Here is a 24,956-nt window from a genome sequence, read left to right as displayed (position 1 = left end):
GGCTTAACTTCAAACATATTGTAGCTAGAAACAGAGAATAATATGTAATATAAAATTAAGTTTGAAAATCAAAAAGGACTTAGAAGAAAAAACATATTTTTTTTATGCACACGAATTTGACAAATTAATTAAATATATGTATTAGATTTAAATATTAGTAAGTTATGATACTCATATTAAGTGAATGACAAAATGTCATTCTTTACTAAATATTTTTTTTCTATCGATTCTTATAGTCTGATTTATCGATACCAAACATATTTACATACATTGGATATTGCGCCAACTTCCATACTAACACAAACATACATACGTATCACAAAGTACAAGCCCATAAACACTAACAGTGGGAGCAAAAAGTGTAAACTTTTTTATGTAAATGTGTGTGTACATTTGTATGCACGTACTGGAGTGTCGAACACGCATCGCCTTCACCCTGCCCCCACTGCCTCGTCGTGCGTAAAACCGAACAGCGATGCGCAACTACGTCATCGAAAAGTGTGTCAAAGCAGCGACTTGGTGCTCGGTGGTTGCAGCAGCAGCCAAATATAGCAACAATATACATATTCGTATCCCATTGTGTCCACAATTATCCATAAGTACATACATATAAATGTATATTGGCGCATACTAGATTATACACACATGTAGCAGCGAACACATACGCATATAATTATATTGCATACATAAATGCATAGAGGGATTTAGACAGTCTCTGAAAGCTGTTGGCGAGCGCAGACCGCAGCGTGCATGCAAGCGAACTTGCCTTGACTGCTTTTTGCTCTTTTGCGTTTCCGAACTGACTGCTCGCCGAGTATAAGTGAGGATGAATAGAGCTTAGCGCACAATATGTCCAATTTAGTAAGGCGTCGAGTGGGCAATTGAAGCTTATGAAGAAGTGAACTAATATGCTTGTGCTTGAAAGAATTTGCTTGGGACTTATACTTTTTATTCATTCAAAGCATTCAAAGTTGCTGATTAGAAAAATTATAGTTGATTAAACAGCCTTCAATAATAACTTAAATATGTAATCTTCCAGAAAAAAGTATGTGTATGTGTGCAGTCAAAAGAGCGCTTTTTCTCAGAAACATATATATGATATACGCAAGCAGACTCACACACATACATATACTTATATAAACACTATATATTTGCATTGTGTGCTCTCAGCAAATCTCTGCATATTAGATAGTGGCTCTCCTCAACACACTCTGTGAAGTTTATGGTTTTTTTAATGCTTTTTTTTATGAAAATTTAAAATTTTTATTTTTGTTTGAGTTTTTCATGCTCTCATTTACGAACACAAAGCTTTCAACGCTGGAAATCAATATTTAGCACAATTAACTCTTTCCATTACTGATACGCTCTCTGATGCGCCTTTTCATTGGCCTCTTCTCTTTGTTTTCACAAGTTCTAAGTTATTTGCGAAGGGCAGAGGGGGAGTTGAATTTTCCAATCTAACGCGCTCGCTTTTCTCTAATTTTCTTCTCTTTTGACATTTGCATCTTTTCGCACTTACTTATTATATATTTACTTACGTACATATTTATAGCTCTCAAAGCTCTGAACTAACAATATCTGAAATTGCACACATTTACATTACTGCAAATGTATTCATACGTGTGTATAATCTTTCAGGCGCGTAACAAAATCCTATTGTTGTTGCCTAAATTATGTCATATGTTCTCCGGCCATTATATGGCAAATTTGTAGCAATATACCTAGGTACTCATATACTTTTATGTTTGTGTGTATATGTGCATGTGACGTTGTTCGTGCTTATTAAGAGTACATATGTACATATGGCTTATGAGTGGATAAATTTCAGCTAAAGTCTAATTTTTCAATAGCCTTTCGGTTGCTTAGTCAAATCGGTATTTTGCTATTCCAAAAATAACTAATACACACACATTTGTATATATTATAGTTGAAAATAGCTTATAACACTTCTAATAACAGACGACTTCACAAGCATTTAGTAAATTTAATTAACTTCAAACACATATCTACACAATTGCTTATATAAAAATGCAAATGGCTTATCTATTTATATAATTAATTAAAGTTTAACAGCGCTCTACTCCGAAATAAAGTTGCAAAAGAGTTTTGACTAGCATAGTTTTAAAAACAATCTCATAGTACTTAAATTTTTGTTTTTTAATTAGTTTTATAACTTATTTGTTATTAAAACAAATTAAAAAAAAAAATATTAAAAAATATATTTTTAAAAAATTGTGCCCGTTTGTTGGACAAATTAATTTTTTTTTGCCGCTGCTGCAACTCTATTCGTATAAATACATTTTTTGCAACTTAATATTATCTAACTATGTGTCAATATTTTTTCGACATATCCAGTAGAAAATACAAAGGGGCTTGGGCACTTTGACTAGTAATCCATGTGAATCTAATTCTTGTCAGAGTCAGAGATTCTTGTCCAAGCTATAACCATTTTCAATGCTTGTTGTTATGACTTAGCAATCTTAATTCCACAATTACAAACTACAGCTTGTTTCTCGGAGATTTAGAACTGGCTCTGTTAGTACTCACATTTTAGTATTTAGTCAAAGTGTTGATATTTTCTTATATAGCTGACTTTGCCTTTTCATTCTACGGTAAGACAATGCCCGTTTACGGAACGCTATCCATTTGTCGTATTTATGTTGAAGGTGTAAAGAACATTCGTAAATATTATTTCATATTTTACAAATATCCACAGTACCTTGAGTTCGAGATCTCTATTCTCTGCTTACCTTGTTCAATACAGAGATTCCAGCTTTTTATTTACTAAGTACTAGTACAAGTTCCCTGGGTTTCTAATTTAGAGTCGTCTTTGATGCACCAGACTTGGAGAGGTATGAATCGAACAAGCAACAAGCTAGACATAACTTAAATAGTTTGGCATTATCAACCCATAAAATAGAATTCAGCTGGATAGCTTAGAAGTGGTTCTCAAATCGAGTTTTCTTTCAATTCAGTGAGGCTAGCTTTTTAAAGCGAAAAAGTATGAACAAATTTACACGGTTTCTTAAGATTGTATTAATATTTCTATCTTCGATTTGCTTTTATACCAATCACAAGATACTTGATCACTTGATTCAAATAGTACATCGTAATTTACTTAAACATAAATCTCAAGAAAAACTTAATCTCATCGACCAGTTTATTAGGGTCATACTCATACAATTATTTAGTGCCGAGTCGCAAGAAGTAAACTTGTCAAGCGCCCACGTTATGTGTACTTACATATGTGCGCCCACATGCGCTTTTATAATTTGTTTCCTCCTACTAATATTTATTCCTCTCATACTTTTTGTAGTAACCATTTTTTATTAATTTTTTTGAGTATATTAACATTTATAAACACATATGTACATGTGTAAACATTTTTACTTATACACTTATATTATTGTCTAAAGTTAATTTATTCACATACTTACATACATACATACATATGTACATATATAGTAAACATGAACGCATTCATCTTACTCATTATATAACCTTCACCATTTCTATCTTCACCAGATTTCCAAGCTCAAATCGCATTTGCCTACCATCAACCAATATCAACCAAATCAGTTTTGAAAGCTTTTCATTTGTGCTCGCTTGGCATCATCTACATTGATAGCTTGCGGAAACTTATGTATGTATTGCACATAAATAATTTTTTAGTAATAAAAAACACTATGATTATTCTCCACATACGTATCTGTTTATAATGTTTAATTTTAATATAAATGAAAACAACACGAGTTCAATGTCAAAAAAGTTCGAAAGTCTTACATAAAATGACAGATTTATTGCGTTATACTTATAGAGGCTTGAGAGTAAGAGGAGTGCGCTTGAGAACACACTTTAACCGATGTTATTTTCCGGTTCCTTAATTCAGTTACATTGCTGGAGCAGTGTATTGATAGTCCAAAAAGCTCGCCTTGATTTAAACATCAGATTTCTAGGTGGCTTGATATATTTTTCAATATTAATTAATCAATTAATTTTGTTTCGGGCTTTTGGAGATTAAAGCGATAATGACATCTGGATACAATTTTCGGTTGTTCGATTAGTTTCAAGTGTTATTGTTGTTCTTGGGTTGCTATTTCTGCAGAAGTATAAACCCGAAAAGTGGCATCAGCATTTTATTGATGTGCCTTTTTGGTCTGAAGCAAATATTTTTAAATATCCCGAAGGTGGAAACATTTTTTGGGTCTGTAAATAAGTTCTAGAGCAGAAGAAAAAAGCGATTATTGTTGTAAAGTCTTGGAGTAATCAATATCCGTCGGTTCAATTGACACCGATTAAGATTTAGCTACCCTACACTTGAACGGATGTTGTTTCGATATCTTTAGCAAGCGTAAGATCAGTGAGTACCGCAGACTGTATTCCCATTAATTTCTTTAATCTCTATCCACCTCTTTCACTCTGAGCATAAAGAAATATATCACTTTTTGTCGAAATTCGATATTGTTTATTTCAATATTGATTTATTTTAAAATTAGTTCTGAAATAAGGTCTAACCTAATTACGACACACTAGTGAATAAACACGTGAGGAATTGCACTCATTTCAAACGCATTGTAAACTTTTTTCTCTAAAATATATTTGACCCTCTTAAGTTGTAAGGCGCCGACTGCCAAAGCTTTGACTCTTACATAAAGCACAATGCCAGCTCTTGCTCCTACTCTTACCATTTACTATGTTGCTTCAATGCAAGAATTTCTACGATGTTTAATCTCTCAAAGGGTGTCGCACACACAACGCACAAAGGAGATGCAAACGAAAAGTAAGAATTCAGGAAAGCAGCGTCAATTGCGATTTCTAGCGAGGGCAAGGGCTGAGTGCAGTGCACAGCCTACACGGCGTATGCGGAACCGAAGAGCACTCGGTGCCTGGCGATGTGCAAGAGAGCGAGAGTGCTGCATTGTAACGGGAGATGCAGTGGGCTGCTGTTGTTTAGGGTTGCTTCGGCTGCACCTGCGTACATATACACATGCATTCATGCATGTATATGTAAGAACCTACTGCCCTAATAAACAGCAGCAAAACAACAAAGTCAAGCGATGCAAAGTAGGCAAACACAAATTGCGTTATATATTTACACGCACCAGCACACACACACACACGCATATGGGGGTCTTCAAATGCACTCGCTAATGTACAAAGTTGTAAACAGTAATTTAAATATAAGTAAGTACGTGTGTGTATGTACATTGTGTGCTAGATTGTGGGAACATGTGTGAAGATTTAATTTAAAAGCTCTGCTGGGCAGTTCTGCAAGGGATAAATTGCTTTTGTTTATTTTTTCGAGATTAGTAAGCGAAAATGTGAAAAACGTGCGAAGGAAAAAGGTGAAAAAGCGCGGCGCAGAGGGAAATAATGTGTCTGTTAGGTGTGGGTGTTGGCAGGTGGCTGTGTATGAGAACAGGTTGATTCAACTAAATGCTTGTAAATATGTTCATAGGTACATATATATGTATGTACATATGTATATATATAATATATAAGTATGTATATAATCAGTTCTTTGGTTTCTTCTGCACACGTCTGTGTGTGTGTGTGTTTGTGTATGAATATGGGCAAGCTTGCGCACCTAGGAAACTCGATCGAGCGTGTTGGTGTGCTGTCCATCGCAGCGCGTTGCTTTGGCACACGAGCGACTTTTCGTAACGGTGCAAAAATAAAATCATTGCTGGTTGTTATGTGTGTATATGAATGTTTCTACGTACGTTCAAATACGAAGATGAATTCTCGTTAAACGAAAGGAAAAACGGCTGATAGACGCGCTCTGAAAACCGTACGGAGCATAGAAACGGGCATAACGGTGACAGCCACGAGCGACAAACGACGGTGATAACGGCGACAGCAGTGATGAAATTATAATTCTATAACAAATGTGAAAAATCAGTTTAAATAAGAATAGTTTATTAACACAAAAAATTAAATAAATTTTGAGTAAAAATTAATGAATGAGATAAAATAAAAAAATAATATAAGAGCTGTTCTCTGCGCTACATAACAGCAAAAACAATATTCGTTAACGAAAGTGAAACTAATTGAAGATTGATGTTTGTGTGCGGGTATTTGGCGAGCCCCTGATTTTTAGGCATAGAGCTACAATAATATAAGGAAACTAACGAAAAAGTCTGTAAAAATTATTTATGAAAAAAAAATAAAATTTGAAAAGTTTGAAATTTGTTTATATTACGCAAAGAAAAAGTGTGCAGCGATTTAAAGTTTAGTTGTCACGTGACACTGCTTGCCGCATTAAACACATAGATACATAAGCTTAAGGATATTTTTACGACTAACGTGCGTGCTATGTAGCCAGAAAAAGGTGCTCAAAAATATTAAAAGCAACAAAAGCAAAAAACAAATTTTATAACTTTGTTTTCTACATAATTAAATAAAGGTTTGCGACAACTTTAAATGAAAGTTCAATGTCATATCTTGAAGTCAGTGTAATTGCAACAACAATTGAAAAACTTATAATAAATACTAGAAATCAGCAGTAGCAGCAACACACAGCCAATCAATTGCAACGAATTACAATATTTTAAAACTAGAATAAATTAAAAAAAAAATACAAACGAAAATAAAAAGTTTATTTGTCAACCACTAACAACTGACATAACGACGGCAACAATTACAACAATAAGAAATAAAAAATTATCAACTGCAGCCATTTTTTGAATCATCCGTACAATAAAAAATTGTTTGTCTAAACCACAGCAAAAACACCAACCAAACAACAACAGCAACAATAGATATCTACAAAAAAGCGCAGCTAGAACAACAAATAAATAAAGGAAAAAACAAACAAAACAAGATTTATAAGCGCGTTTGTAAATAAGTATGTGTGTGTAACGGCAAGCGAAATATTCAATTCAAGATTACATATTCGTATACAAATGCCTTCAATTCTATATATACGTACAACATTTTATATATAGAAGTCTTAAAGACACTAACAGCAAAGGTGAATATATTTATATATTGTATAAACATTTGCATACATACACATGCCCATATGCATACAAATTTGTGTATATGTGTGTGTGTATGTGCAGTATGTACTTGTGCACTTGTATTTATAAGTTTGTATGTATATGCATTTTTATTATAGTTAATTTAAATTCATTATGCAGCGACGAGTAGACAACTGCTGATTCTCTATATACTCGTATATATATATGCATAGTCACGAATATACATATTTCCATATGTATATGTATGTAATCATGTAATCTCTGAGCGAAATAGTTTAAATTGAAATGAATAGAAATTTGTTGCTTAATTGAATAGTTTGAAGGCAGTGGACAAAGTGTAGTATATACATTTGTATGAAATTGTCGGATGACAGATTTTCGCGCCTTTTGTCTAATAAATTTGCATAAATGCATAATAAATGGATCTGCTTTTATACCTAATTTTAGTATGACAATTTTCTTGTGAGTAACGGAAGCAAATAAAACAAAGAGAGGTATTCTTCATTGACATTTTTGTAGACTTCAAAATGAATATACCTATTTCATATGTCTATATAAAGCTTTAGAAAACAAGTTTATAAAAAATGTTTGTGAACTTCTTTAGCCTATTGTACTGCTATTTCTCACTTCGTGTAAGGGAAAAATAATTAAAGAATATTATTTCGTTTCCAATTATTATGCATTGCATTTAATTTTTTGTAATATCACCCTAAATGTAGGCAACTTTTTCCGGCCAGCAATCCAGACGTTAAATAAAACTTTGCTGACAATTAGACCCATTTGAATATTTGAAATTTTATTTTGCGAAATATTGCTCTAAGTTTCTGCTACAGAGTCTTCACTAAAAGCTTCAATCTGCTAAAAATTATTTCATTATATATAATGTGAGTATTTACAAAAAACGCGCAAACAATGAAGATGTGAAGAAAAAGAATATTTCTATTAAAATTTTAATGAAACAAGGAAACTTAAGTCTGTTCAAAGAAGTAGTTATAGAATAGGAAATATATTTATATAATTATCCTATGGCAGCAAAATAGAGATGGGATATAAATATGTACATTATTAGGGTTGTAAAGTCAGACACAACAATAATCACTACTTCTAGGACAATAAAAAGTAGTTTTTCATTTCTGTAGATATATAAAAAACATACATACTACACGTCAAACGCATACCTACTTATGTGTCAAACATATGTACCTAGTGTACTTAAAAATGTATAAAATTATTTACTTGTTAACAAATGCTTGTGTTGCAAAACGCGTGAGTTGTTACATGATTGTGAATCTTCATTAGCCAACCCACCTGCATGAAGTGTACTTGGCCTTACATATGTGCACGAGTACGGGTATACATATCTACGCGCAATAGTATTTACAGACATATGTATATACTCGCGTGTATACAAAAAAAAGGGAGGCAATCAATATAGCTGGTGTAGTACTTAGGAGTAGCTCAATAGTAGCTATTAGTTTTAATGACTTTGTGTTTATATAGAAACATTTATATATTATAAACATACAAACATGTATATACCTATATGGCATATATCCATGTAAAACGGATGTGTTTGTATAAATTTAAACGCCATATATTTTATATAATCCAACAGGAAAAGTAGCTTTACTGTAAAATGAATTCAAATTAAAATATTTGACTTACATAGTAATATAAAATAACGGCTCTTTCAGTTTTCACTAACGCAGTGATAAGTTGCTCCGCAATTCTATCACAGAACATTATTGCCGAAAAATACGTTTAAAAGAGAGAGTTTAAGTCGAATTGTAGTCGCCTTCGATTCGCCAATTCAAAACATTTATCTAGATGCGTTTAATATAAAAGAGTGTGATGTTGGCTCATTAAAGTGGGAAATCTATGCTCTCTATATTAGATTCTGTGCTAGTCTCTTTGACTTAAGCCAGGTGCTTGTTTGATTTTTCACTATGCTATTTTTAGTAAATTGTTCTTTCACAGTGTTATTAGGATCGTTTGTCTACGATAGTATTTTGAAATATTTTTTTGCTTTTAAATCAGTTTTCGAAGGCTAAAATTTTCTTGCTGGCAAGCATTAGTACATATATGTGTACATATGTGTGTACATATGTATAAATGTTCGTGTATGAATTTGCTATTTTAGATGTTACACAAGTCTTGACTAAGCTAATATTCTATTATATCTATATATACTTAGTATATGCTAATCCCTTTTTAAGACCTGTCCATGTGGGTGCACTCTACCCGCCTGCCTGTTGCTCGCCAAGTTTACATGTAGTTCTATTGGAGACCCGCTGCGAGTTAGCTGTGAAAAGCTAATTTGCGTGCAATGTCATTTTAGTTACAAATGCACACACATGTGCTTACTTACATATATACACATATGTATATATGTATATATTTACATAAAAGTACATATGTACCTATTGCACAATCAACTTTTTCCGATTGCTCGCGAAATTCCGTGCACTTGCGGTGTAGCTCTGGGATATACAAACGTGTGTAAAGAAATTTGAAAAGCACAAACACAACAAAACTTGTACAGTACAAAGCGTTAGAGAATATTTTCGCCGATTTTGCGGTACTATTGTCTACTTTCGCAGATGAATTTCAAACTTTAGCAGATAACAAGTGCATTTGCTTACATGCAATCATACGCATACACACACACAGGCACACATATATTCGCCAGCGCGTATCAGTAACTGCGCAATGACTACGTTTTTTTGCAGCTACAAGCTAGAAGCCCGCAAGTTTGTTATTGTAAGCGACGCTGCATTGCTCGGCGCTTTGTGTTTAGCATTCGCTGGTGTTTTGTTGGTTCAACTTAGCTGATTACATTGTAAAATAGTTTCGCTTTGCTTTATTGGCATGCATTGTTCTTGCTTTATATGCATAAAGCGTAGTCGTATGCACTTTCATGCTCGCGGGCATACAGCAAACTTTTAATTATTTGCCATGGTTATGCGTTGACTCGTGCACTTTTCATATGATTCCCTTGGTATTAAAAAAAAAAAAAATACAAATAAATAAAAATGAAAATAAAATGCACTAATGTTGACCATGACCCAGTTAATGGTGTCGCACTAACTCAAGATGACCTTAACTTTGTGCTTTGGCTTTCTTTAATTTGTAAAGTGCTTAACACGAAATTTCTTTAATTGCCAGAAGTGGCCGCTGTAGTTTTGAACATTTTTTGCGGTAATTTAGTTGATATGCAATTGAGTGAATCAGGAGTTCATAATTGTCATAAGTTGTATTGCCTAAATTGCATGCATTTAACCATAATAATTTACGACAAAAAAAAAATTTTTGCTCAAAATATATAGAGGTTTTTGATAATTTCAACTGGAAACACAGACTTATTATTATTTATAAGAATCGGTTTCTAATTTTTTTGTTGTGAAATTAAGTAAATTTAATATATACATTACTTTTTTCGAAATTATTTATATTTATTGTTTTGCCGGATTTTTTCAACTATTTACTTCATTATTAAAAAAAATTATAGTAAAATCCATTTTTGGTACCAACTTTATTGTTTAAATCGAATATCACAAATATGAAATTTAAAAGATTAATACTACCGTGTTTGATAACAACACTTGCATTCCCATTTAAATTTGAAGCTCTCCTTATACACTGAACAGAGTGTTTTAAGTTTGTCACGACACTTTGTAACATCCACAAGGAAACAGATACCTTATCGAGTATATATGTATGTATATATATTATTAGCACGACAATACAAGTCGATTTAGCCATGTCCGTCTATCTGCTTAAACGCGAACTAGCCTCTCAGTTTTTGAAATATCGATCTGAAATTTGGCACATGTCCTTTCTCTCCAAGAAGCTGCTCAGTTGTTGAAATTGCCAATATCAGACCAATATAGTAGAATATTGCCACCACAAACTCATCCATCAAAATCAAGTTCTTATAAGGAAAATTTTTTATTTAGACGAGATATCTTTACCAAATTTGGCACGGTTTATTGTCTTCGAAAAAGTAGTTCAGAACGGACCACTATAGCGTATAGTTGCTATATAAACTGACCGAAACAAAAACCAAGTTCTGGTACGGAAAACTTTTTTATTTGACAAGTTATGCTTACAAAATTATTGGCAAAGGCAAGGCTATAGTAGCCTTAATCAGATTGTACTACTATAACATAAAGCTGCCATACAAACTGATCCGCCCAAATCAAGATAAATTTCTTTTTGCGCTTTTATGTTCTAAGAAATACACCTGTGAAGTGTGTTATAGCTTAGGTAAAGCCGATCAGGTAACTGAACGAACATAAATTTTCAATATGAATTAGGTTAGGTTAGCTCGAATGTGGTAACATGGTTAGGGAAGATTTAGTATACGATTAATTTGTTCTGATGGTGTTTAACATATGAAGTTCTAATACATTTTAAATAAAATAATGGAACAATTTGAATTTTCCACTTTCCGAAATCACTTTCTTTAGAAATGTCAGCAACTTTTTAAATAATAAATGCGAAGATGATGCGTTCCCTAATTTTGAGATCGACTGTATTATTACAAATTGGGTAAAAGAATTTCGCAGGTCTTCAGCAGTGTGTGCTAGTTAGACGAAAGAGTGTGTGCAAGGGGAAAAGGGGAGACTATAAGATTAAAAATGTGAACGTTTGCAGTTAATGCAATGCCAACGATTTGCGTGCTTCAGCGATTTTTATTTTTCGTATTCTGCCTTTGTTTTTTGTGTGTTTGCTTTTGAATTTAATTTTCACATTCCTTTTCTATGCAAATCGAGCAGATGAATAGCAGTGGCCAAGTAGAGAAGCCAAATGAAAGATGGGAAGAAAAAGCAAAGGGTGCCAGCAGGCAAATGGTAATAAAAAAAAGCACCGTTACAATTATAGAAAATGCAGGCGTTTTGTAGGGCTATGCTCGAGGGGAGGCACAGCGGACGGTAGAAATGAAATAATGTCACAAGGTTCTCCACTTGACCAAGTTTATGCATTTATATATATACATATATATGTGTGTGTGTGTTTTGGTATTATTGCATGCTTTTGTGCGGCATTGTTGGACGCTTCAAGTGCTTCGAGCGCTGCGTTGCCCTGTTGCTGTTGTTGTGCGCATGGAAGCAGCGCTTTTAAATGCTGCACAACATTGTGTTGCACTAGATGTGAGAACCCCTGTGTATTTGTTGTTGTTGTATATGTGCCGTGCGTTGCAATGTGTTGCATAATATATTGATGACGTTGCGTGACAGCATGGAAACCCAACGCTGTCATTTGGTTTCGTTGGTTCGTTGTTGTTGTCGTGGCTTTAAATGCTGTGCAATGCTGTCGCTGTTGTTGATGTTGTTGCAGCTGCTGTGGAAAATATATGCGCGCGTGCTAAACCCGTAGCAGCAATAAATGTCAAGAGATGCCATCACATGCGGTCTGAGAAAATTATGAGCTGAAAGGATTTTGGTTGCAACGTATTCTCTGAAAAAAAGAACTTATGCGGTTATAGTCATTTGTTATTTCTTTAAGAAGAAATACAGACAAGAGAGCTTCGTAGATGTCAGCAGGAAAGCTGTAATATTTTATGAGTAGAGGCAGAGATCTCTTAATTTTTGTATGCCAATAATGTATCTGTTAAGTGTAAAAACTCAGGACTAATCAAATTTGAAACTTACTCCAATTTTCCCTTTACAAGCCTTACGGCTGAGATAGCCTTCAGAACCTTCAGCAAATGCCGTTTACCGGCTTCAATGGACGGCGCGTTCCACGAAGCGGATATTTTCTTGATTTTTGATCGACTTTGACGCGGTTTTTTCGGTTTCGGCTCATTTTTGGAGCGCCCTTCGCCAGATTGTTCGACAGTTTCGACAACATACACCCACGTCTCGTCCCCAGTAATGATGCGTTTGATGAATGGAAAGTCCTCAGCTGTATTGCCAAGCATATTTTTTTGGACCTCTAATCGACGTCGTTTTTTCGTACGAGTATAGCATTGACACGCCTCATAACAAAAATATTAACCAAAATGTGTTATGTCGATGCATAAGCTTTTCCTGCCATTACTATATTTTAAGACGAAGAGCGTTAATAATTGTAATAATAAAAGCCTAGCCAATGCCCCGACTGGGTAAAAGATCTAAGCATCTATAAACTGTATAGCCTCATGAAGGGAATGAGAGATCCAATTGTATCATATGAGCTGTTTTCGACACGCCATATTTAGGCTATTATGTCCAAACTTCGTTCTTTTGTCAAACGAATTCCAAGTGAAAACAAAAACATTTGCGATAGTTATCCAGTTATATGAACTAAAAGAGATCCTTACAATTTCTTTTCACTATATTTGTATTTCATAGTTCCCGTCAAATTTCTTTATGCGAGTTACTTGTTCCATTCGCCACTCTTCAAGTTTTCACGAATCAAAGAAACTTATAATTTTAACGTATTCCCTTTTTACCTACATGGTAATATTTGCACTATGACCACTCTCCACTTCTCCCCTTCGCACTCGCCGTCACATACCGATTCACTCTCTTTCACTTGTGCTAGCGCGCAGACAGACAAGCGACGCGACACAATTGCCAACCGCGAACCACCTTGTGTGGAATGCCAATTGCGAACACTTTGCCTCGACATAGCCCCCAAATTGGGTCACTTGCCCATTGATATATGTAGATTTGCTGCTGTTGGGGCTTTGCCGCTTCAATGATTGTGCTCGTAGCTGCTAAAGTGTGCAAAAAAAGAATGTAAATAAATAAACTTCAATTGCAACAATGTGCACTAAAGCGCTTACACGCACACAAGTATTTTGTAATATACGCACACATACATATGCATATATAAAGTCAGTAAAGTCTATATTAAGTGTAAACGCCAACGCAATGCAGCATTCGGTGAGCGATGGCGACGCAGCTAAGTGCTCAAAAGCCAACACCAGCAAGAAGTGAAGCGAACTTGCGCGCAACTCGTTTTTCTGCGACAAGCCGAGTGGAAATGCGTGGTGTCGAGCTGCCAGCAGTTGGTGCTCCAATTGCAGTTTTCTTTTGCTTCTTTTGCGCAGCTTTGATTGGCCGCCTTTGTGCTGTGCGACCTCGGAAGAACTTCAATAAAAAACTGCAGATGTACACATGCATATGTATATATGTATGTACATGCGACCGCAGAAGAGTTCACATGTGCGACTTAGAGGGTGAGTTATGTAATTTTGCGAAAAGGGCAGGGCTTTCAAAATGTTTTTGTTTTTAAATTTTTGGTTTTAAAAGTATGTTAGGAAAATGAAAATATAGCATCAATGTCGGTTTTACATCGCTTTAAACATGGTGTTCATTCTAACAGGAATTTTAAAGCCCATATGAATAATTGCAAAAATTGCAACAAAAAATATTTTTTTTAAGTATATGGAAATTTTCTAATATACTAGGACTTCCATGTTCAATATAATTCTAATTATGTCAAGCCCTATATTTAAATATAAATTAATATTTTAGATACTTTCCACCCAAATTGCATTAGAAGGGTAATGGGATTTCATTAGGCTCGAATCGAGAAAGCTAAAAAAAAATATAACATTTATACTACATATAAGTATCTAAACTAAATAAACACGAATTCTAAAGCTCTAAGTTTTTTATTTCTGCCTGCCCACCTGCTTTTTGTTTCAAATTTGCGTAACTTTGGAAAATAAAAACGGAAATATTTAATCTAAGTTGATAACTACTTCTTCCCCTTCATCGATTTTAGCACTTTTGGTTCCACTATATTCATAAATGTAGATAATTTTGTTTGTGATATTTTCTGAATCGTAAGATATCATAATTCATCAATAGGACGAAGAGAAGAAGATTAATAAAATAAATTGTAAAATTTGTAATTTTTATATTTTATTACAAAAGAAATTCTTCAAAAATTTTCAATAACTACCTTAAGGTATTCCCTCAGCATTAAAGATATGGAGGGGTGGCTTTGATCTCAAAATTGCTTGTGAAATACACAATTGATGATTTTACAGTAAAATTATTTATTTGCCAGAAAACATACATACATACACATATTTCAAAACGTTTTTTTTCTATAGAGTCAACTCTTGTTTACTTGCGCATATGGTACTTGTCACTTGTCTCCACTTTGGCTCCGCTACAACACTGCGATTCATTTATTATTTTTATAAACATCTGTATGTGTTGGTGTGTATGCCGTAGTAGGCACCTAAGCAGCTCCCAATGTCGTCACAACCAAAGCAACGTCTTCGTCGCGTTCTTCGTCACCACCACCTCAGCTGGGCTCTTCGCTTCCTCCCCGATGTGCTTGTCTACCGATTGAGAGTTTGGCCTAATTAGCCAACTTTGTTGGTTTCTAGGCCGCATGCTGCAGCTCCGACTATTTGTGTACACTTTGTTGACATGCCACAATGCATTACACAGTTGCACAGTGCGAGTCTTTAGCAGTGCACTCTCTGTTCCTCCTCATACACCTGAGTGCCGCCGAGGGTGCTGGCCGTTTTATGCCATCTACAAAACATTTGTGTATATGTGTGTGTGTGTGTGTGTGCCGCACACACGCTGCATAGCAGTTCTTTTCAATATCCTCTTGTCACATATTTCTATGCCATGGCATAAGCACTCTCACTTGACACGGATTTTCCATTTTTAATTTCCTTCCTTGTCTTCAAAGGATTGCTGGCGTCAAAGTTATTCGTTGCTGCTTTTGTTGTTGGTGGAATTTAACGTGCATTTCTCATTTTAGCGTTTAGATTTTGCCTTGTGAAAATGACTAAGTAATTTGCAGTTTTGTCAGCAGCAGTTTGTAATTAATTAGTCGAAGGGAAAAAATAAACGGGAATTAGGATTATGCACTGCAGTTAAGCGCTATTTAGCTGCACGTTATATTTTATGTAGGTGGGTGTATATGTGTAGAACTAATTGCTTTTGCTTTGAAACATGTGTTTGCTGACAATCTTATTAGCAGAATTATGATGGCAGATTTGCTCAGTCTGCGCGCGCTAAAAAACAAAGGAAATTGGCTCGCGCCTTATTGGCTTTACGATTAGAAGGTCCGATTTTGAGAATAGAGACTACAGAATTGGAAAAGTTATTCAGGCGACCAAAATTCCATTACAATATACATTAATAGTTGTATAGTGTTCGTAAAAGTATAGTATACTTGTATAAATAGAAGCAGCATAGCTCTATATATCCTTCACTTTGAACAAAAACAAATATAAATTTGTTTGCTTTTTCTACACCACTTTCATCATAATTTCTACACTGAAAATAAACGATTTTTTTTTTAAATTATATGCTAGATATTAAGTCCATCTCCCCTTCGTTTTTTTAATCCAGAGCACTTTATTCTCAACTGCACGCATCAACAGGTTTTAAACATAAGTCAAAATGTACATAAGCTCATTATTGCTAGATTGATCATATTTTTCGTTCTTGATTTTAAAAGCTCGGTTATATTTACATTCAACTTTTCATTCTAGTATTTCTATGCAAAGCCTTTACTTAGGGTATATTATGGTTGTCACGAAGAAACACCCAGGAAACGTCGGAGATCCTATAAATTAAATATTTAAAATATGTGTCTATCCCTCGGTCTGTAGATACGCGAACTGTCTATTTTGGATATATCGACTTGATATTTTGCACACGTCTTTTCTTCCCTAGAAACTGCTCACTACGGTTGGAAGCGCCGATATCGGACTACTATAGCATATAGCTGCCATACAAACTGAACCATCAGAATCAAGTTCTTGAGGAAAAATTCGTGCAAAACTTTTAGAAGCTACTCTAGAAAAAGCTAGTAAAAGGTTTTCCGTTGGATGCAAATCGTTGGCTGGTTATGTTTTCAGATTTATTTACGAATATATGGTCCAAGCCATATGTATAGTTGCTATAACATATGCACCTGTGAAGAGTATTAAAGCTACATCGAAGAGCCGAAGTTGACGTTTTCTCTTTTTTTGTCATTAAATTTGCTAATATATGTTATGTACTTACTGTAATTACTGTGCAATCGAAATATATTAAAAATTTTAAAAGCAAAAACGCCTAAATACACACTAAATATAACAGTAGGCCCATCATAATAATTGCACGTATGTCAGTTTCATATGAATATTTTTCTGTTTGCATAACAAATAATTTTGCTATATGGTAATATGTTCTAATATTTATACAAGAACGAATACAGTGTGACAACATCGTTAGAGTTAGCACTCTTCTAGCACTACTGCATTAAACTGAAGTGTATAGCTACCCAATTTGGCTCCTAAGTAACTCAGAGCAGCCACCAAATGCCAGCCAGTGTGTCAACGCGTCCAAATCCCTTTTCGAATTCGCTGACTGGCAACTTTCCAGCGCTGCTCGTTGCTTTTCCTGACTATATTTACTTATACATATATTGATATGTACATATGTATGTGCCATATATGCTGCATACTAAGCAGATAAGTAACAAAGCAGAGCCATGTGACTTTTGCACGTTCCACCACTCGTACACTGGCCTGACACGTGTGCTGAAGAATCGCAAGCCAAGTGTGGGTATTATGAAATCAAACCGCTCACGTGAGCCGAAAACAATCGCATTGGCAGAAGCACAAAGCAGAAAGCGGAAGAAATTTCGGTTATTGGAAAATTCGTGGTTATATTTTCGGAAGATGAAACCCTTATTAGCAGGGCATTAGAGAGCGTATAATGTGCGATTGCTCGCTCTTAAATCGCTTAGAAAGCTTTGCAAGCGGGAGAAAAATATATTTTGTAAGAGAGCAAAATATGTGCAAAAAGCAGCGTTGAGTAATCCAAGGATATGCGTACGCATTTGCTCTTTCGTTAGTGAGTTCTACTGAATTATTCAACTTGGCACACACATATACACGTGCAAATACACATGTTCCTTTTTAACTTCCGCTTTGGTATCTCTTCCGTTTCCTCTTCCTTGTGTTTTTCGTAGATGTGCGCATATAAACGAAAATGCCAAACGCACGCATACAAAGGTTTTTCGCATGTATTCAGCCACAAACACGTGGTTACATATTTGTGGCAACTCTCACTCAAAGGCCTCTCTGTAATGCGCTCATATAGGTTACGGCGCATCTTCATCATAACCTATTTATATACCTATATACTATAAATATAAACAACACTCAGCTGGCTACAGTCGGATTTCATTACCAAGTCCTAGTTGTTGTTGTTGTTGTTAATTCTTTTTTTGCTTGCCTTCAGGCAATTCCTGTAAGTGTGCTTATTACGCTTGAGCAACATTGGCGGCGACGAGTGCTGAAGTGGCCTGTGACTGAAACTGATTGCTTACTTCGTTTTGAGGTTAACTTGCGCATAATAACGATTGGGCACTTTCCGCACACTTTCAGCACCACAATCTATTTGCGTCTAATGTGCTCTTTGCGTTGCCCCTAAATGTGCAAGGGAAACATGTCATTTGTTTCATGGTTTGTAGTTGTTAACCCATTTGGGCATCCCTGTTGTAATTTAATATTAAATATGCTCCTATATAACCTAACCTGTTCGAATATTACATAATGACAGAATTTGTATAGCTATATAAGGAGGCTATAGCTTCTTGAAGGAGGCAAACTGTCGAAAGTTTTAACTTTTGAGAATTTTATATACTTTAGCAATAATAATAGCCTATTCTCATATGCAAAAAATTTACTTTCTTAATATGCTTTCGATTTCATTTCCATAAATATACGCCGTTGTCTAAAAAATTATTCCACTTCTACGCAACTGTGAAACGCAAATAGGCTGGAAGTTCGTTCAGAATTTTAATTTTAGTTTTTTTTTTATAAATTAATTAACACAAAAGTAGCTCAGTTCCACTTAGACACATATTTATAGCGACAAAGTGTATGCTACAAGCTTACCATATATACAATTGATGCATGTATGGTATGTAGGTCCAGTTGTGAAGGTCAGGCAGGTGACTGCTTAAATGCCTCCAGCCGGTTTAACATATTTTCTGAATTGATTTAGAAAACTAATATACATATTTATGGGCACTTATGTATGCGCTATAGAATACGTATAAGGAAAACGAGTTCCGTTAGGCGCTTAAGATATGAGTATTTAAAATTTTAGAATGCATAGAAAACATTTATATAAATATTCACTTAAGTGAGTTGAATGAAGGACTTTTTTATAAAAAAGGTGTCGTTTAATATACTTACATCGATGATACATATGCATACATGTGTCTGAGAAGACTTTTTAGACATTATAAATAAATTTAGGGTTACTTAATAAAGAAAAAATATTTATTATTAAAATCTCAATTTTGATTTTGCTCGATAACTTTTTATGGCAGCAATATCCGTTCTGAGCAATTTGTTTAGCGATAGTAGTGCTGTCTTGGATGATTATCTTTTTGAAATTTCGTGAAGGTACCTTGTTAAGTAAAGATCGAAAATTGTATCGAAAAATTTTCACTAGCTACAGTGATACATTTACCCGTTTTAAAAGCAGAAAAACAATTATATAAACCAACCCGAATATTTTTCTTTTGCCAATAATTCACCATTACCGCCTTTGAATTTTCTATTATAAGTTAAGGGCCAAGTTTTTGTATATTTCTACAGTCTATATTCTTAATAAAATAACATACCAAAATTTGTAATAAATATTTCTAATATTTTTCGGTTACAGCCTTCTAAAGTGTAGCCCTTCTTATCAGTTCTATCAGTTTATAGTTAAACGCCCTTTTCTCAAAACTACTTTTTTTCAAATTGGCTGCAGTTCTAACTCGAAAATAAATCAATCTACTGCTTTGATTTTTTCTGCTTACTTTTTATATATTTCTCCGCACCATGATATCCAGTTTTTCGATTGTATGTATGGTGAGCCAAAAATATTTAATTTTGCGCGAAACTTGAACTTTTTTTCAAAGTCTGCCATTTTGATAAATTTAAATTTTTATACCATGAACAGGGTATATTAAGTTTGCCACAATGTTTATAACACACAAAAGACAAGACACTATAAATTTATATTATATATAAACGACCAGCATGATGAGTCGATTTAGCCAGGTCCGTCTGTCTGTTCATACGCGAACTAGTCTCTCAGGTTTTTCATTTATCAACCTGAAACTTTTCACACGTTCTTTTCTACCCAAGAAGCTGCATATTCGTCGGAACCGATATCGGATCACTCTAGCATACTTGTATATGTATAATATGTAGCTGCCATACAAACTGCACGATCAGAATCAAGTTATGTATGGAAAACTTTTGTATTTGAAAAGATATCTTCACGCAATTTGGCAGAGATTATTATCCTAGGCAGTGCCACAATTTTCAAAAAAAAAAAAAATACTCCAGATCAAATTACTATAGTCATATAAATTGAACAATCAGAACTATATATTAGTAACTTAGGAAATAACGAATAACTCGCCAAAAATTAAATATAATTTTTTGGAGCCTCTTTGTGTCTATTCACTATATGTGTATAAATATATACTCAAAATTTTATGCATGAGTATTCTTTAAAAAAATTTCCAAAGGTCAGGTTTTTAGCGAATCACACTGTACTTAAATTGGCTTATAAATAGGATTTTTTCTAGCTAGCGACATCTAGCGGGTTTAAAACTTAGAGTAACTCCATTAAACTGTTCTTCAACGAGACATCGCAAACAATTTCGGACACACCTCATTATGTACATTATAATGATGCATTGTTATTTTTGAAAATGTATTATATTACATATAGATATCAATCAATTGATCAAAAAAATCACTGAAGCACAAACACTGAGTAAAACTAATATACGCGCATATTTGTATTTCTAAAAATGTTTATTGTAGTACACATTAATTTACTTGTGTAAATAGTGTCTTATTGTATCATCATATTTATGGTTTATCAGCCACTACTTTCCCTGTGTCATTACTAAGCGCTGATGAATTGTTGCATATTTTTCAAAACGCAAAACAATAGATAATCCCAAGCAAGGAAGTAGTGCATACACACATACATATACATATACAATATATACCTAAGTAATATGTTGGTTGTTGTCAACAAGTTGTGTCAATGTGTTGAAAGTCTTTATTTCCCATTGTTAGTAAGATAAAGAAAATTTTGAAAAATCAAGTGACAACAACAATAGCAATAGCAATAACAAAATAGTATAGTTGTTGTTGTGGCAGAATAAGCGAGTTGAGTTGCAGCGGCATAAAGGTCATTAAACGACTTTCGGGTATGACTAGGGATACTTGTTTTTTATGCTGTTATTTTCTCATTTATTTCACCTTAAGATTCTTATTTATTTGTCATAGTTTCTCTTTTATTTTTTCAAATGAGCGGACAAAGTGCACAAACTAAAGGTTTATGTGTATATGAGTTTGTTGTTATATTTGCTTTTATAGCATAGTAAATTGCAGTTGAACGTGATTAGAGGCCAGCTACGTGCATACACATGTGTGTTGTATATGTATGAAGGCTTGCGTATGGCGGTAGGCGCAGGCTTAGCTATCCGATATGTGAAATATGCTGCTTAACGCTGTAAATACTGTAGCGGAATGCCTTAGATTGAAACCCATGCATACACATAAACATACATATAAATAGAGGCGAGCATTTGTGTATGTGTGCGGCTGTTTGTGCAGTTGGCCGGGTCGCTGCCTGGTTGTGAGTTTGACCGATTCGTCAGCTACCTCACAGCTGTGTCAATGCTCACGTGTATTTTTTTCACAATAATTTACTTATGAGCATACATGTCTGTGTGTGCGTGAGCTTGTTTATGAGGATATAACTTTGATAAATAATTCGTTTGTTATCAGTCTGAAGTACTGTTGTACTTCACTACCGAAGAACTCTACGAAGATATGATTGAAGTGACATGAAATCAACAAGTATCATATGTACACAGCCATCAACGTATAGATTCAGGTATGTGTGTGTGCGTGCATGTATTTTTGAAGCCTTTCTGCCCTTGCTTCTGTCCTCCTACCGCAATTTCATATACTATTTCCATGCATTTCATTTATGTGTCGCTTATCAGTTGTACCACAACAACAACAACAAACGACAACAAAGTCATAAGCAACCATACAAAGGCAACAAAACATATAGCTGTAAAAACTGTTGGGTAGTTTGAAGCAAGAAAACAAGAACAACAGTCATAAAAGCAAACTATCAAACTGATAAGAAATGTACAAAAATAGGAACAACGGGCACGTCCGTGTGGAGAAACCCACAATCGAGCGATAGGAGGTGTTGGAGAAAACGGGTATTGTTGGAGTGAATGGAAAGAGAGCACGAGAGACCGCGTAAATAAAATTAAGAGAACCAGTTAAGAGCATCAGCATGAATTTTGGGGGCGAACACTGCAAGTAGTGAGTGAGCGCGCTGGTGGAAAATTATTAAGCGAAGTAGTAGCAGGCGCGTTAACTCCAAAAAGTCATAACGAAAACAATCAGAAATGACGACATTTCGGCTGTGCAAATAGCAAACATAACAACCACCATGAGTGTGGTATGTGTGTCGAAGTAAATATGTTTTATTTTTAGTGTGTTTGTTATTGTTTGTGTTAGTGGCACTCACGTTGTGAGCATGTTGCTGACACTTGTTTGGCTCCACCAGTGAATGTCATAAGCTCTGGGATATGCTTTTTATAAGGCATACACACATACACAAAAATATATACATACAAACATATGTATATACATATGTATGTATGCTTGTATGTGTTTATTCATTTATGAAACAAGATAAGCGCTAAAAGTGTCTTCTCTTTTCTGGAATCTCGAATAAGTATCAGTAAATGTGAATAATTTGAACACTCATACTATGTATATGACTATTAAAATTCGCCAGTTGGGAAATTTTCTTTGGCAACAACGTCAAAGAACTAGTTACAAACTAGTAACTAATGATGTATAGTATTTGAAGCAGAGACTGCAGAAAAAATATTTATTTCTGCTCTGCTTATTCTTAAGCGGAGTAGATGAGTCGAGATAAAAATTGTCTAAAATACGAAAAAACCTCAATTTCAGTTGCAGCGAAGATTAAATATCCTTCACAGGCGCTATTCCTATGTCATAAAAAGGTATAAAAATATGTTTATCTTAATCAGTTTGTATGCCAGATATATGCTATAGTGGTTCGATCTGAATGAAATTGGGAGATTGTAGAATAATCTACACCAAATTTCGTAAAGATATTTTGTGAAATGAAAAAGTTTTCCATACAAGAACTTTATTTTGACAATGAGCAGCTTTTTAGCGAGAAAATTATGTTTGCAAAATTTTAGATCGATATCTCAAAAACTGCGGGACTAGTTCGCGTATAAATGGGCAGACATACCGGCATGTCTAAATCGACTCAACTCGTCATGCTGATCGTTTTTATAAATGTACTTGATAGGATCTCTGCCGTTTCTTTTTGAATGTTACATACATCGTGGCAAACTTAAACTTATATAATATATTTATATATCTATATTAGTCCTTAAAATCTAGTATTTGCTAGTTGATATTTTAAATTAAGGGAATCTGTAGTGAATATTTATGTATACATTTGTGTTGCGATGAGCAAAAATATTAAAACATGCAAATATAAAAAGCTTTTTAATAGGAAAAACTAATTAAAAGGTTCTGCATTACGGTTTCTTTTTAATAGCCATATATAAATCTTACACTTATAGTGGACTTCACTAAGTAAGCAGTTATCTTTATTTCATGTTACATTAAATATATAGAATCTTGTTGCACTGCAATAGTTTACTAAACTCATACCTCTAACAATCAAGTAAATTTTTTTAAATAATTCATGAATAAATACAAACAAATTTAACTGTTCGAACTGCTTCCCTTCCGCATGTTACTAGTTCAATAACTACTTTCTTCTACTCTAAACACTAGTATTCACACTCAATTGCTTATTCATACTCACAGCTATATGAGTGTGTTGCCGCTACACATACACACTCGAGTCCACATGCGCGCTCTTACCACTCCAATAGTGCAGCGCTGGGAGAGCGCTTGTGAGAGCAGCGCTCAACATTTCTACTTTATTTTCGAGCGTTATTTGTTTAATGCTTTCTGCCTCACAATTTTCGTTTAATTTAATTTCATTCCATTGCAATACATTTTGTAAGTCAGACATTTCACGTTTTTCTCTACATTTTTGTTTAACGTCACGTCACGATACGAGTGTGTACGAATCGCTGTGTGTTTGTCAAAAATTTAACGAAATTTAGTTTCCCAATAAATTTGTGTTTTAATCGCTTACTTTTTTTTTATATTTCATTAAAATAAAATTATTTAAAAAATCGACAAATAACCAAACAAACAAAAAAAAAAACAAATCATAACTTCATAATAATGAGAATTTTTGAAAAAATTAAAATAAAATATGTGTGTGGTTTTGAAAACTGTTAACTGTCTCATTTAGTGGAAGCTCGAAGAGTTCGTTGTGGGTGTAAGATACATACATATGTACATAAGTAGCTCTTCATGTGTTCATTTGCATGCATATAAATATGTATATGCATTTTATGCGATTATTGTTATTGTTGTTTTAATGACGTTAATGGCGTCGTAAATTAATTTAAAAGTTATTCTAAACGGATAAAATTGCTTAAGTAATTTCTGGTTGTATGTTTTCGAGTATTTAATACATAGTTTAGTTATGTAAACATTGCATATACTTAGCATGTGTGTATGTACAATGTATGTCAGTACCTAAGCAAGTGGGTGTAATGAGCATGGCATTGCTTCAGCTGAGAGGGCGTTGAATAACTCATGCGTTTGTTTAAATGTTATGAAATCTTATGAAATTGCTTTTTTTTAATGAAGAAAGTAATGTTTCGTTTATTTAAAAAAATGTATACTTCTGAAATTGATATGTATCACTTTTAGCGTCTTACTTAAATGACAACGCCTAAATTCATGCTAAAAATAACTTAATGAAAACTTTTTATCAGTAAATAAGTAGAAAAAGGCACAAAACCCTATAATAACAAGATTTATAAAAA

At 34.1% G+C, this 24,956-nt stretch overlaps 1 protein-coding gene across 14 annotated transcripts in view; it reads left to right on the top strand.

Moving 5' to 3' along the window:
* ps (RNA-binding protein Nova-1-like protein passilla) overlaps positions 1–24,956 on the top strand; it is a 90,993-nt gene that overhangs the window by 4,394 nt on the left and 61,643 nt on the right. For 4 of the 14 annotated variants that reach the window (XM_070105791.1, XM_070105785.1, XM_070105782.1 and 1 more), the window contains exon 1: positions 5,732–6,973. The gene's annotated coding sequence lies outside the window, so the exon portion shown is untranslated. Of the gene's footprint in view, positions 1–3,525; positions 3,644–5,731; positions 6,974–24,379; positions 24,401–24,956 lie in introns of those variants that run through there. The other 10 variants (XM_036370050.2, XM_070105796.1, XM_070105784.1 and 7 more) reach the window with 9 other exon arrangements.

The sequence above is a fragment of the Bactrocera oleae genome, chromosome 2, assembly GCF_042242935.1.
Source record: "Bactrocera oleae isolate idBacOlea1 chromosome 2, idBacOlea1, whole genome shotgun sequence".
NCBI classification, from domain to species: Eukaryota; Metazoa; Arthropoda; class Insecta; order Diptera; family Tephritidae; genus Bactrocera; species Bactrocera oleae.
This window is presented reverse-complemented; position numbering and strand designations above follow the sequence as displayed.